The sequence below is a fragment of the Sphaeramia orbicularis genome, chromosome 8, assembly GCF_902148855.1.
Source record: "Sphaeramia orbicularis chromosome 8, fSphaOr1.1, whole genome shotgun sequence".
NCBI lineage: Eukaryota > Metazoa > Chordata > Actinopteri > Kurtiformes > Apogonidae > Sphaeramia > Sphaeramia orbicularis.
In genome coordinates this window covers 20,980,917-20,996,037 of record NC_043964.1, presented here as the reverse complement: position 1 = coordinate 20,996,037, position 15,121 = coordinate 20,980,917, and positions in this window count along the sequence as shown.

The following is a 15,121-nucleotide window of genomic DNA, read 5'->3' as shown; positions in this document are numbered from 1 at the left end:
TGAGTGTTTTTATCCATCTTTAGGCATGAAAAAAAAAACAATGTGATTGAAAATTTTCTTCTGAAAAATAAATAAAAATAAATAAATAAAATAAAATAAATAATCAAAAAACAAACAAACAAACAAACAAAAAACATAAAAAATAATAATGAAAAAAAAAATTCTTATGAACCTATTTTTCATGAAGTTGCAAAAATGTCCACTCAGCTGGACACCATGTGTTTAATTTTTGATGCACAGAAATATGTATTTACTGATAAATTGTGTGAAAACTATGGGGAGGGCTTATGATTCTGGGGATTTATGCTCAGGAGAGATCTACATAATGTTACCAATTCATATCAGAAAAGATATGTAGTGTCTTAAAACTTTAATAAAGATATGTGTAAAAAAAAAAAAAAAAAAAAAATCCATGAATGTACAAGAGAACAGCTGTAGAATAGCTGTCCACTGTAGTGACCAGTATGCATGAAAGGGTTAGTATATTTGTATATTAGTTTGTATATTTTATAATGTGCTTAATTTTTGTATCTCCTTTTTATTCTTTTTTTTTTTATTCTTTTTTATCCTTTTTATTCTTTCTTTTTTTTTTTTAATATCTTTTTATTCTACACAAGAGAATCCTCCAGATACAGTACAAACATAGTCATACTGGGTCTCACTTTTTACAATTCTCCTTTGTGCTTTCTTCCCACCTCCCAACCCTAAAGAAATAAATCAACTAAACACACACAAAAGTAACGGGCCACAAATATACATGTCTAAAGAATAAATAAATAAATAAATAAATAAAAATTATAAAATAATAACAATAATAATAATAATAATAATAATATTAATAATAATAATAATAATAATAATAATAATAATAATAATAATAATAATAAAAAATCATCATCATCATCATCATCATCATCACAATAACATTAATAAGGGTAACAACATAAGCATGCTATAACATAAATAGCAACAATAGGGCAGTATTCATGATCTACAAACTCAAACTTTCTCCATACCAGAAAATAAAGGCAACCAAAATTCATTAAAGAGATGGCCCCGACTAAATTTATCCAGTCAGTTTCTCTAAAGGTAAAAAAGAAGACAGTTGATCATGGAAGATCTTAAAAGATGGAGGGGAGTCATTCTTCCAAAATAAAAGTATGCATTTCTTTGCGAAGTAAGTGATCAAAATTAGTATCCTGCATTTTTTTATGATCTAACTGTAACTTATATGTCATTTAATAAATACAGACTGCTGCTTAAATCAAACTGTAAATCCAAGACTGATTGAGTAAAAGAGTGAACTGAGCTCCAGTAACTTTTTAAAAGGTGGCAGTCCCAGAACATGTGCAGGAATGTCCCTTCCCCCTTTGTGCATCGATGACACACTGATGAGATATCTTGATATTCTATGCATTTTTATTGGAGTTAGGTAGATTTTGTGAATGAATTTAAAATTGGCTTCCTTGTATTATTTGTTAAAGAAAAATGAATTCTTTCACAGATGTTTAACCAGGCGTTATCTTCTAATGTTCTGCCTAACTCCTTCTCCCAGATTTTTTTTAACAGTTGGAAGGAAGATTGGTCCTCTCTTATCAGAATATTATAAAATTCACCAATCTTTCCAATCCTTTTTATTCTGTTTATACTGTATGTTGTGTGCTTGTGGTTTATGGACCTGTGTCTGCAATAAATTTATTAATTTGTTTTAATTCCATATCAGCCAACACAGTGGACGCTTATGCATCATCCCATACATTGCGGTTTATACACTCTCAAAAATACACTGTAAGCCCGGATAAGTAGAGTTTACTCCAAAAATTTGAGGCAAGTGATTGCACTTAAATGATTTGAGTAATGATCGACTAATCAATTGGTTTAAGTAGGTTCAATTTTAATGCTAAAAGTATTGAACTTAAACTATTAAGTAGAAAACACAAAAAGAAAAGTTATTTGTACTTTAGATCTGTTGTAAAATCAACCCCACTATCCAACCATTCATCTTAGCATTTTAGGTTACACTGACTAATTTTCTCAATTGCAGCCAGATTAATTTATCATTGATTAAACAACTTTTCTAAATTTAATCAAACTCAGAATCCTTTTCTTGATTAGAATAGTTAAGAAATTTTCAAACTTAATATATTTTAGCATAACTGTAAGTTAGTTCAATGCCCTTTGTCATTGCAAGAAGTGCTATTCACTTGACAAAACAGAAAGATTTCCATTATACAACAACAGTCTTAGATGAACAGTAAAGCCATTATTCTTCCTATGGCTCTGACTCATGGTGCAGCTCTACAAAAAAAACAAAAACAAACACAAAAAGGCCAATAAACACTGCCATACACACATTAAATCCAAATTAACACTAACACCACAACCCTGCTGAACCCCTGCACAGAAAAATAACACATTTTCAACAACATGCCCAATACCCACAATGCAATGCGAAGATAAAAAGGTGTAGTCATGACTAAAACTTAGTGATTTAATTCCATACAACTTAAACTTTTTCGTACTTTCAACTATGTCTACAAATTAGTAGAATATACTTAACATTTTATAGCAACATCATAAAACTTAAATCATTTAAGTGCATTGTAATTAAAGCATTTTAGTAAATACAAATTCCGGGTTTACAGTGTAGAGGTACCAGCTTGTACTTAAAAGGGTACAAATGCTTGTCGCTGGGAGTGTACTGTTTTGAGAGACATTTCTGTACCCTTTCGAAATGGTCCATTTTTGTACCTTAAGTACTTTACATAGAAAGAAAACTCTCATGTAGTTGATAATGCCACGATGTTTAAAGTTTGAACTGGTGGCCTAACTGAGGAAAAAAAAAAAAAAAAAAGCGGCACAGGCAAGCTATGACATCAAGACATGGAGGTGTGAATGAAAACTTGATAAAACAGAGATTATGGCAATAATCAGAGGTTCTAATAAGATAAATAAATTGTTATGTCAGATTCTCTGGATTAGAACCCTGCATTTGGTTCCATATCTGGCCAAATTACTTCAGTACAAATTTTATGCAAATTAATTCATATTTAGAGGTTGCACAGACACGTGCAGATTGCTGTATATACTATAACAGAACTAGCCAAATGAATAGAATAATTTCAACTGTAAAACTTTAAAATTAAATGAATAGTATTATATTGAGTAACTTTCACTAATAAATCAATAAACCAGAGGACGCTACTCACTCTCGTTACTGTTACTCAGTCCTGTTACTCTCTATTTGAGTAACAGGACTGAAAGTAACAGGAATGAGTTTTTAGCACAGAATTAGCAAGTTCATGAAATACAGCCACATGGCATTCATGGTAATAGCATGAGGACACTGAGCACATTCTTGTGATTTGCAAAAAATATGCATTTTTAAGATAAACAAATAACATCTAAGAAATAATTTTGGTAACAGGACTGAGTGTTGAGATTAACTTTCTCAGTCACAATACACAATATCATCAAATATACAGAACTAAAATGAAAGAACTTAGTTTTGATCTTCCCACTTCCTTCAGAAAATCCATCTGATGTAACTTCCTGCTGAGCATGGGACTTGTGGAATATTCCAAATTTTTCAGAGGGGAGAATGTATTAGGGTAACAGGACTGAGTGAGAACCCAGGGACACGACTAAAATGTATATTTTCACAAAAATATTATGGATTTCTCTTGAAAAAATGTATATAAAGCATAGATGGAATATGGAGTCACACAACAATGCAAAAAAAAAAAAAAAAAAAATTTCTGAAGTATTTGAATCATTATATTTCATGGTAAAGTGTAGCATTAGAGAATGGGGACAGGCAATAAATGTTTTTAGTCTTCTACAGGGTGGGGAAGCAAAATTTACAATGAACATTTAGTTGTTTTTTCTCAGCAGGCACTGCGTCAATTGTTTTGAAACCAAACATATATTGATGTCATAATCATACCTAACACTATTATCCATACCTTTTCAGAAACTTTTGCCCATATGAGTAATCAGGAAAGCAAACGTCAAAGAGTGTGTGATTTGCTGAATGCACTCGTCACACCAAAGGAGATTTCAAAAATAGTTGGAGTGTCCATAAAGACTGTTTATAATGGAAAGAAGAGAATGACTATGAGCAAAACTATTACGAGAAAGTCTGGAAGATACTATTAAAGAAGAATGGGAGAAGTTGTCACCCGAATATTTGAGGAACACTTGTGCAAGTTTCAGGAAGCGTGTGAAGGCAGTTATTGAGAAAGAAGGAGGACACATAGAATAAAAACATTTTCTATTATGTCAATTTTCTTGTGGCAAATAAAGTCTCATGACTTTCAATAAACTAATTGGTCATACACTGTCTTTCAATCCCTGCCTCAAAATATTGTAAATTTTGCTTCCCCACCCTGTAGGTAGTTTTTATTAATGTTTTCAAATAAATATTTGAAATTTGCAATTAGATCAATGTGCCGGACACTTTGCTTAATAGTAAAATGTATTTTAGAGTTGATTTTCATGCACATTTATACATATAATGTTCTGGGGACGGAAATGGCACCCATTCGGTGGAATGGCCCATAGAGTAATTACAGTATGATATGTAATAAATAATGTGCTAAGCCTAATGTTTGAACTATAATTAGTCCTACTGTTCAGTTCTCCTAGCCTATAGCCTATTCTCATGGTCTACACACATTTTTTTTTAATGCTGCAGGGTACCTTATAGTACAAATTTGTACTTTACATAACTTTGGACCCTTTTTCATAGTCTAAAGGTACAATTCTGGCCTCCTAAAGACCAATATTGTACTTTTGAGAGAACATTCCTAAAAATGTACTTATAGGTACATAAATGTTCTGATCTCGTACCTCTATTTTTGAGAGAGTACCTTTACTGTAACTTTGCTGTTTCAGACAAACCTGATCTGAACTAGCATGTTTGAACATAAAAAAAGTTCTTAATTGTTATTTTATTTTATTTAGTTTTTTTGCATATCATCTCCATGAAGTGAGTAATAACTAGTGTTAGAGAGTTAAAATGTGAGAAAACATCAGATTAGCAGCTTTAAAATGTTTTTATTTCATAGTTCTCACACATTATATCAGTAAATGCATGTTTCTTTGCTTCTAACATGATGTCCAGCTGAGTAGACATTTTTGTAACTCCATGAAAAATAGGTTCATAAAAAAATTGATTTGTTTTTGGGTTTTTTTCATGCCTAAAGAGGAATAAAAACACTCAGGAAAAAAAAAAAAATCTTGATTATGGTTCTCATAATTCATGCATGAAAGGGTTAAAGGGAATATTTCAGAAGTATGAAACTTTTACACAAATTCAGATGAATAGCCTCAGTATATTTAAGGCAGTGTTTTGCTTTTCTGTTAAGTCTCTGCATCCTATTATGTTGATTTAAAACAGTTAACCATTACCAAAACTGACTCTAACAGCTGTCTATTTTCATTTTAATAACTTTTATGTCGGTGAAAACATTTACAGAGCTTTCAGGAAAACAGAAAACATCTACTTTTCATGTATAAAAATGAATAAATGGACCCAAATTTAAACAATTTCAAAAATGACACAGGAGCAACCCAGACCTGCAGCCCCCTAGAGGCCAGTGGAGGAACTGCTTCATTATCTACATGCAGATAAAGGGTTTTACTGCAGCAGTTTGTGTACTTGTGTAATTTATTCATCTTTCTGCATAGAATCGGTGTTTTCTTGTTTTGTTTTTTTGACAGCCATACAAGCTGGTGTAAGTCTTCGCTGTCTTGCAAAGATGTTGCGTATCCATATCTGACTGTGATACAAATAAACAGATGTATATAAATTATTCAACACTCTTAGTATGTACATGTTCAAGCTGCAAAAATGTTTTCATCAGCCCTCAGTTCTGCTGTTAACTTCCTCCTTATGAATAGTATCTGGTTAAGAACTTCTGTTCAAGGTCTTCAGTGATAAACAGTTAATCCTGAATTTTCCTAAAAATCTGCATAAAACATGTTCCAGACAACAAACCATCACATTATTTGACTTTGCAAAATGCACAGCTTTAAACAGACACAACTCGATTAACTCAAGCTCCTGTTGTTTAAAAAGAAATAAATAGTTTCAGTCTAGGTTGCACTGAAACTCCCTCAGAACCGCAGTTTGTACAGCTGCTGGTGCTGCACTTCTGCAGCTGGATGATTCTGGCTCAGTTGGGCTTCAGGTGCTTTGCATCACTGAAAACGTGTGCCCTTGTTTTGTCAAGGTGATTTGTTGGTATGCAGAAAAGTGCAAAAATGGATTCATTTTACCTGCTTTGCAACATTTCTACATATGAGTTCTTATTGTAGCTTCTGTCATTTGGATCCTGCAAAAAAACTAAACTATTTTCACAGTAACTTTAGTTGTATATATAATTTAATGAGTGTAGAGGAGAATAATGAATAAGTTTTGTAAGTTTTGTGCTAATACAGGATGGGGAAGCAAAATTTACAATATTTTGAGGCAGGGATTGAAAGACAGTGTATGACCAATTAGTTTATTGAAAGTCATGAGAATTTATTTGCCACAAGAAAATTGACATAATAGAAAATGTTTTTATTCTATGTGTCCTCCTTCTTTCTCAATAACTGCCTTCACACGCTTCCTGAAACTTGCGCAAGTGTTCCTCAAATATTCGGGTGACAACTTCTCCCATTCTTCTTTAATAGTATCTTCCAGACTTTCTCGTAATAGTTTTGCTCATAGTCATTCTCTTCTTTCCATTATAAACAGTCTTTATGGACACTCCAACTATTTTTGAAATCTCCTTTGGTGTGACGAGTGCATTCAGCAAATCACACACTCTTTGACGTTTGCTTTCCTGATTACTCACATGGGCAAAAGTTTCTGAAAAGGTGTGGATAATAGTGTTAGGTATGATTATGACATCAATATATGTTTGGTTTCAAAACAATTGACGTAGTGCCTGCTGAGAAAAACAACTAAATGTTCATTGTAAATTTTGCTTCCCCACCCTGTATTATTATTCTGGAATTTCCCCTGGTGGGACTAATAAAGGCATATCTTATCTTATTACAGAGACCTTAACACTTAAGTTTGGAATTAACTCTTCAACCCTTTCATGCATGAATTATGAGAACCTCAACTGAGATTTTATTCCTGAGTGTCTTTATTCCTCTTTAGGCATGAAAAAACAATGCGATTGATTTTTTGTTTGTTTGTTTCAAATAAACCTGTTTTTTATGAAGGTAGATTTGCTTCTTTATTGCTTTAACTAAAAGAAATTCCAATTTTAAAAAAAAGTGTGTGAATGCAAAAAAATATATATTTACGATCCCAAAAATTGCATCTGAACACTTTTTTCTTTGATTGAAGTGAATTTTTTTTTTATTGAAATTTTTTTTCACATTGGCCTGAAATATGAAATAGCAGCTGATATAAGGTTAAAAAAAAACAACAAATATGATGTGAACCTGGAAGGAAGAGACTGAAGACCCTCCACCATCAGTACAGTCCTGTTTGGATCAGTTCAGGTTCAGGTGAAAGACAACAACAAGGAAAGAGACGTTAATAAGACGGACGTTGTTTGGCCCCGAGGAACTACGGGAGTTCTAAAACACTTACACTAGCTCTGTCTGTCTGTCTGTCTGTCTGTCTGTCTGTCTCTCTCTCTCTCTCTCTCTCTCTCTCTCTCTCTCTCTCTCACACACACACACACACACACACACACACACGCTGTGTAACAGAGGAATAGAACCCGAAGTTAGACGATGAAAGTATATAAAGTTTCACTTTCGTTTCACGTCAGCATTAGTTACGTTAGTTATGGATCCCCCCTCACCCCCCCGGCTCTGACCAAAAAACCAAAAACATCCCCCCGACAAATCACACCCTGCACGCGCACGCACACATACACAAAGTGTCCTAAACAGTTTGTTCTCTGTCCTAAAATAAATAATTTGGTGAATTTTTTGTTGTCAGTGTTGCTCTTCAGTTTGTTTAAACAGAATACCAGTTTGTCCTCTTGTTAATGTTGCACTTCATGTGGAATTTTTTTGGTATTTTTATGCAGAATGTGAACTGATAGAACTGTGATTAGATTTTTCTTATTTGTTCAAAACTACCTTTCAGGGAAAAGTGCAATACTAATGTTTAAAATACATTTAGTAATATTAACAATCTATTTTATTTTCTATTTGATTTATAGCAGCAGAATTATATTCCTGTTTTCCTATATTCTATTGTCTCCAAAAATTGGGGGAAAAATTTCAAAAATTCATAAATGTATTAAAGACATTTTGAGGGGTTTTCTTTCTTCCCATACCAAACCGAAAAAAAATGAACCGTGGCTTTGAAAACCGAAAACGTACCGAACTGAAAATTTTGTGTACCATTACAGGCCACTCCCCCTGCAGGTTTATAAATCCAGTTTCCTCCACCAGTTATTAGAACTGAAGAAAAGTCTCGGATGAGAGACGAAACATTTTTAAAAAGAGCTAAACCATTCCAGAAGAACTACCAAGAAGAACGATGACCTGAGCAAATGAGATCCTACATAGACATTACAGAGAACACTTAAATGCACCACATCTGCTATTATTTCACAATGCTGCTGTTCATAAAAGATGCAAGGATGCTCGAAGTCAACCCCACCTCCTGTTGTATTGATCTGAATCCATCACCAGGAGTAAAACAAACACAGAGAGAAGCCTAGGAATGTTAGTCTCATTGCTTTACATTGACAGCATGTGTGTCGTGGGAGGGGAGGGGAGGGGGGGGGGGGGGGGGGGGGGTTCCTCACATACCACAAAGTGACAATAGAGGATGTAACGTTCATCATCGGGTCAGCTCATATCAGATGAGACATGTCCAATAAGAAGGGCTAATACAATCCCATTTATACCCCATTGAGAGGCCAAATCAAATCACAGCCAATTTGTATGAAAGGAGTCATGTGCAGCAGCGAGCCCAGTGTCTGTCTGATAATTGCTCAATATGGCCAGACGAATCACAGTCCAAGCATCATCTTTGCATCATGGCCAGACATGCTTACTTGTCATCTTTACTGAAAATGCTGCAAACAGTGGGGAAATATCTCCCGGTAAATACCACCCCCCACCCACATGACTCCCTGGATTACTGTGTACTGTCTGTGATCACTGGATGTCATTTCGCTATAAGATGAACCATAAGCAAAGGGATCTAATGTTTCTACATGTTGTTTTTTTTTTTTTTTTCTAAAATCCATTATTATTCACATACAGGGTGGGGAAGCAAAATTTACAATGAACATTTAGTTGTTTTTTCTCAGCAGGCACTGCGTCAGTTGTTTTGAAACCAAACATATATTGATGTCATAATCATACCTAACACTATTATCCATACCTTTTCAGAAACTTTTGCCCATATGAGTAATCAGGAAAGCAAACGTCAAAGAGTGTGTGATTTGCTGAATGCACTCGTCACACCAAAGGAGATTTCAAAAATAGTTGGAGTGTCCATAAAGACTGTTTCTAATGGAAAGAAGAGAATGACTATGAGCAAAACTATTACGAGAAAGTCTGGAAGATACTATTAAAGAAGAATGGGAGAAGTTGTCACCCGAATATTTGACTTAACTTGTGCAAGTTTCAGGAAGCGTGTGAAGGCAGTTATTGAGAAAGAAGGAGGACACACAGAATAAAAACATTTTCTATTATGTCAATTTTCTTGTGGCAAATAAATTCTCATGACTTTCAATAAAAGAACTGGTCATACACTGTCTTTCAATCCCTGCCTCAAAATATTGTAAATTTTGCTTCCCCACCCTGTATTCTCATCAGTACTTGTCAGAGCTGCAATAATGAACTGAATGACGGGAAATGATAAAACTATGGGGAAAAAATACTTTATTACTTTCAGTTCCAAAAATGATGTTTCAGTTTTTGATTGTTTAGTTCTGACATGTCAGACTTTAGTTTAATCCAGTTTATTATCAGTGTTTGTCATCATTTTCACATTCAGTGTTATATTTAATGCTACATCTCACCTAAAACTTATGGGTCAAGTCACGCGCCTGTTGACTTTGAATCAAAAAATTAGAACTGAGATAATGCTTTTAAGGGCGACACGGTGGTGCAGTGGTTAGCACTCGTGCCTCACAGCAAGAAGGTCCTGGGTTCGATTCCAACACCAGTTGACGGGGGGTGGGACCTTTCTGTGTAGAGTTTGCATGTTGTCTGCGTGGGTTCTCTCCGGGTACTCCGGCTTCCTCCCACCATCCAAAGACATGTACTAATAGGTTAATTGGTTTGGTAAATTGCCCATAGGTGTGAATGTGAGAGTGATTGTTTGTCTGTATATGTTCAGCCCTGTGATGAACTGTACCCCGCCTTCGCCCCTATGTAGCTGGGATAGGCTCCAAGCGACCCCCGTGACCCTAGTGAGGGTTCAGAAAATGAATGAATAATGATTTTAAACTTTTTGTTGTTCAATAGTATAACATCTTAAGTTTCTAAATCCATTAAATATTTCGCCAAAAAAGGATTTTCAAGAAAATTATGGAACTTTTTATATGAACTATATTCAGTCCCTTGGAAAGTTCTCCAAGAATAAATAATCACAGAACTTATCACTGCTGTAATTTGAAATCTCAATCATATATTTCTATTTTAAGTATAGTTTTATGACCTTTTATACACTGTTTTATCATTGCAAAAATCATTTTGTCTGAAAAACTGGTGAGAATTGCTTTTTTAAGCATTTGAATATCAGATGGTGCTGGTTATGTAGGGAATTTCACTTTTCTGAAAAAACATGTTTTTTTTTTTTTTGGTTTTTTTTAAATCACAAACTAATCAAATGAGCTAAACCAATGGAAATTTCTGAAAGTAAGCATTTCACCCTCTGCTTAAGCATGACTTCATTGGAATTTAAGATTATTTTGTCACTAATCTAAAAAAAAGATTTTTTTTTTTCCTTACATAACCAAAAATAGGTCTAGTTTTATGGACAGTCAGTAGCTCTAAACATTATTTTTTTTAACAGTTTTTCAGAATAGCATATACTTGATTTATAACTTGTTAGAAACTTTAGATAGTGTGGTCTCCTTTAGGTCTCTCAAAATATTAACCCTTTCATGCACACTGGTCACTACAGTGGACAGCTATTCTACAGCTGTTCTCTTGTATATTCATGGATTTTGTTGTTCTTTTTTTTTTTTTTTTTTTTGTACACATATCGTTATTAAAGTTTTAAGACACTACATATCTTTTCTGACATGAATTGGTAACATTATGTAGATCTCTCCTGATCATAAACCACCAGAATCACAAGCCCTCCCCAAAGTTTTCACACAATTTATCAGTAAATACATGTTTCTGTGCGTCAAAAATTAAACGTGTGGTGTCCAGCTGAGTGGACATTTTTGCAACTTCATGAAAAATAGGTTCATAAGATTTTTTAATTACTATTATTATTATTATTATTATTATTATTATTATTATTATTATTATTATTATTATTATTATTATTATTAATATTTTTAAATGTATTTTTTAAATTTGTAAAATTATTTTTATTTTATTTATTTATTTATTTATTTATTTAAATTTATTTTTCAGAAGAAAATTTTCAATCGCATTGTTTTTTTCATGCCTAAAGAGGAATAAAAACACTGAGGAAAAAAATTTGATAAAGGTTCTCATAATTCGTGCATGAAAGGGTTAAAATATAAAAAAAAAATTAATTAGCCTGGAATTCCATAAACTGTCACCATGTTTTGCTGATGTGATTTTCAGCAATAGAATATAAGCATTTCTGAATCCAGTGGACGTTTTCTTAACAGGACAAAATAATACTGGTTGACTAGACTGGACTTCATTATTATCCACTGGTGACTGCAAATGCATGCAAGTTGATGATTGTAATTCAGTGGAGAGGCCGTTTAATGCTGGGCTGTTGCTTGGTTACTAAATGTATTTGGTTCCTGAAGAAAGCTTTAAAACTGTAGTACTTTATAACAACTGTACATGAAAGACAAAATACATATAGAGGTTTTCCTGCAGGTGCAACATATTGTAAAAGTAGAAGGAAACTTTTTTTTTTTCGTAACTCGCTTTTTATTGAAAGAATTTAGACGTTTTTCAAACAAATACACAAACTATACCTGGGGTGTCAAACTCATTTTAGTTCAGGGGCCACATTCAGCCCAATTTGACCTCAAATGGGCCGGACCAGTAAAATAATAACAGTGAAAAAAGTAAAATTATATTATGATCAGGTTTATATCTACATAGTTTCCTTAAAAATCTGAATAACATGAACAACTTGAATAGTCTTGAGAAAAACAAGTGCAATTTTAACAATATTCTGCCGAATAATTGCATTTACTTTTCTTAAGACATTTCTGTTTGTTAATATTTGTTTGGGTTATTCGTTACTCACAAAACTTTTTTTTTTCCGGAACTCTCTTTTTATTGAAAGAATTTAGATTTCAATCAGTAAATACATGTTTCTGTGCATCAAAAATTAAACATGTGGTGTCCAGCTGAGTGGACATTTTTGCAACTTCATGAAAAATAGGTTCATAAGATTTTTTAAAATTATATATATATATATATATATATATATATATATATATATATATATATATATATATATTTTTTTTTTTTTTTTTATGTATTTTTTTTTAATGTATTTTTTAAATTTTAAAATTATTTTTATTTATTTATTTTTTTAAATTTATTTATTTTTCAGAAGAAAATTTTCAATCGCATTGTTTTTTTCATGCCTAAAGAGGAATAAAAACACTCAGGAAAAAAATTTGATTAAGGTTCTCATAATTCGTGCATGAAAGTATTATGTATTACGTATTATTAATAAGGCCGGTTACTATGAACATACTAATGAACTGTTTATGAAATCCCATATTATGAAATTTAATGATTTGGTTTACTATAAAATAATGCAAATAATGTATAAAGCCAAATTAAAGTTTCTCCCTGTCTGTGTACAAAGGTTCTTCTCAACACATGAGTCTAAATATGATTTGCGAGATGTTTGTAAATTTCTTGTACAAAAAGCTAAAAAGAGACAAAAAGCAGATGTATATCTGTTGTTGGAGTTAAATTATGGAATGAGGCCAGTATGGATTTAAGAATGTGTCGCCCATTTTTGATATTTAAAAAAATGGTACGTAAGGGAATTTTTGAAGGATACAACTGTTAAGCTCTAACAAGCAATAGGTAAATTATTTATTTTTGAGTCTACATTAAATTACCATTAATTTGGTGGTTAAGTTTTCTATTTCTCTGGTTTATTTTCACCTTTTTAGGTTTCGCTTGTTTGTTGGCTTGGATACACTGTTTTTTTTTGTTTTTTTGTCTTTTTCTTTTTCCTATATTGAATGCTGGGTAGTTGAATATGTTATGTAGGACAGGCATTAATACAATCATTTTGCTTCTGCCTGTGCCTTTTCAGTCATAACCTGTTGGTAATGTTTGTAATGTGTGAAGTGCTGTTGTTGACACTGGTTATTGTGTGACTGAATAAAGAATTTCATCATCATCATCATCATCATCATCATCAAGGGTTAAACATTATTACAGAGATTCTGCGTATATTTAGTATTTATGACGGCTACATACAGCCTGATTCAAAACTAAGTATCAGGTCTCTCCATTTTTCTTTTGTATGTACAGAATTTTCTTTTTGTGTATAGTTTTCTTGTGTATATTTATCTAATTGTACGATGAAAATGCTGCAAACAGTGGGGAAATGCCTCCCTGGTAAATACCACCCCCCACCCACATGAATCCCTGGATTACTGTGTACTGCCTGTGATCGCCGGATGTCATTTTGCTATAAGATGAACCATAAGCAAAGGGATCTAATGTTTCTACACGGGGTATTTTTTTGCACAGGAGGAAGACCTTGTGCGGTTAAGTCGTTTAATTTATAGCCAAAACAGTGAATTTAATCACATTCAGCCTTATGAATGACAATGACTTGTGTTCCGTTGGCGCTGGAGCCGGGCTAATTCTCAAGGACAAGCAGAACAGTGAGAGGAAGAAGTGAATGAAACCTGAATGTTTGATGTGAGAGAGGAAAATGCTGAAAGGGGAATGAAGAAATGGATCGCTCATGGTTAGACTAAGACAGTAAATGTCTCAGATGATGAATATGGAGAAAAATCATCTCCCCTTCTTCTTCATCCTCCTCTTCTTCTTCTTCTTCTTCTTCTTCCTCTCTCCACTGCCCCCTCCCCTATTTCCATCATGATCTCTCAGGGTCATGTATTATGCATCTTCAGAAATAATTCAGCAAAAGTTCTGCTTTTAAAAGCCTCCCCACCTTGCCCAGCTGTCTCCCAGTTATGTGAAAAGGCCTCTGATGACTAGTCGCAAAACTATAACAGTGACTCTGGGTAGATTTAACTGGAGGAAGAGGAAGTTCACCACGGTCTGTCATGAGTGGATGTGACCACAGACGGCCTCATTGAAGAGGCCTCTCATTCATGTACAAGTAGTATGTGTTATTTTGTGTTTCAGACTAATGCACTGTTACTAATAGAGGTGAGAAAATGATAGGGTTAGGTCATGGATTGAATTATCTGTCGTATTGTAATATAGTGTGGGCAAGTACTTTCCCATCAGCTTTAACCCATACAGACCCAGTGTTACTTTTATGCCACTTCCAAAATAGTTTTTTCTCTATATTTGACTTTTCTTAAGTGATTTATTGCCGTTTATTATAATATTATCCTTTATATTTTTGTGTTTTTTCAGTGTAGATCACAGGTGTCAGTTGGTGTTGATACATTTTTTTTTTTTTTTCCCAGAATTCAGAATAGCATATACTTGATTTATAACTTCTTAGAAACTTTAGATAGTGTGGTCTCTCAAAATATTAAACATTATTATAGTTTATACTTCTTCCTACTCCTTTTCGACCATGCAAAATTTCAGACTTGTATGTGCTTGAAGAAAGATTCTGTTCATTTAAATGTGAATTTGATTTTTGTCTTAATTTGCTTCGTTTTGTTTTATTTTGTTTATTTGCGTGTTTGAAATAGATAAATAAAACATAAGTGGAGATTCTGCATATATTTAGTATTTATGACAGTTATATATAGTCTAATTCATTACTAAATATCAGGTCTCTCCATTT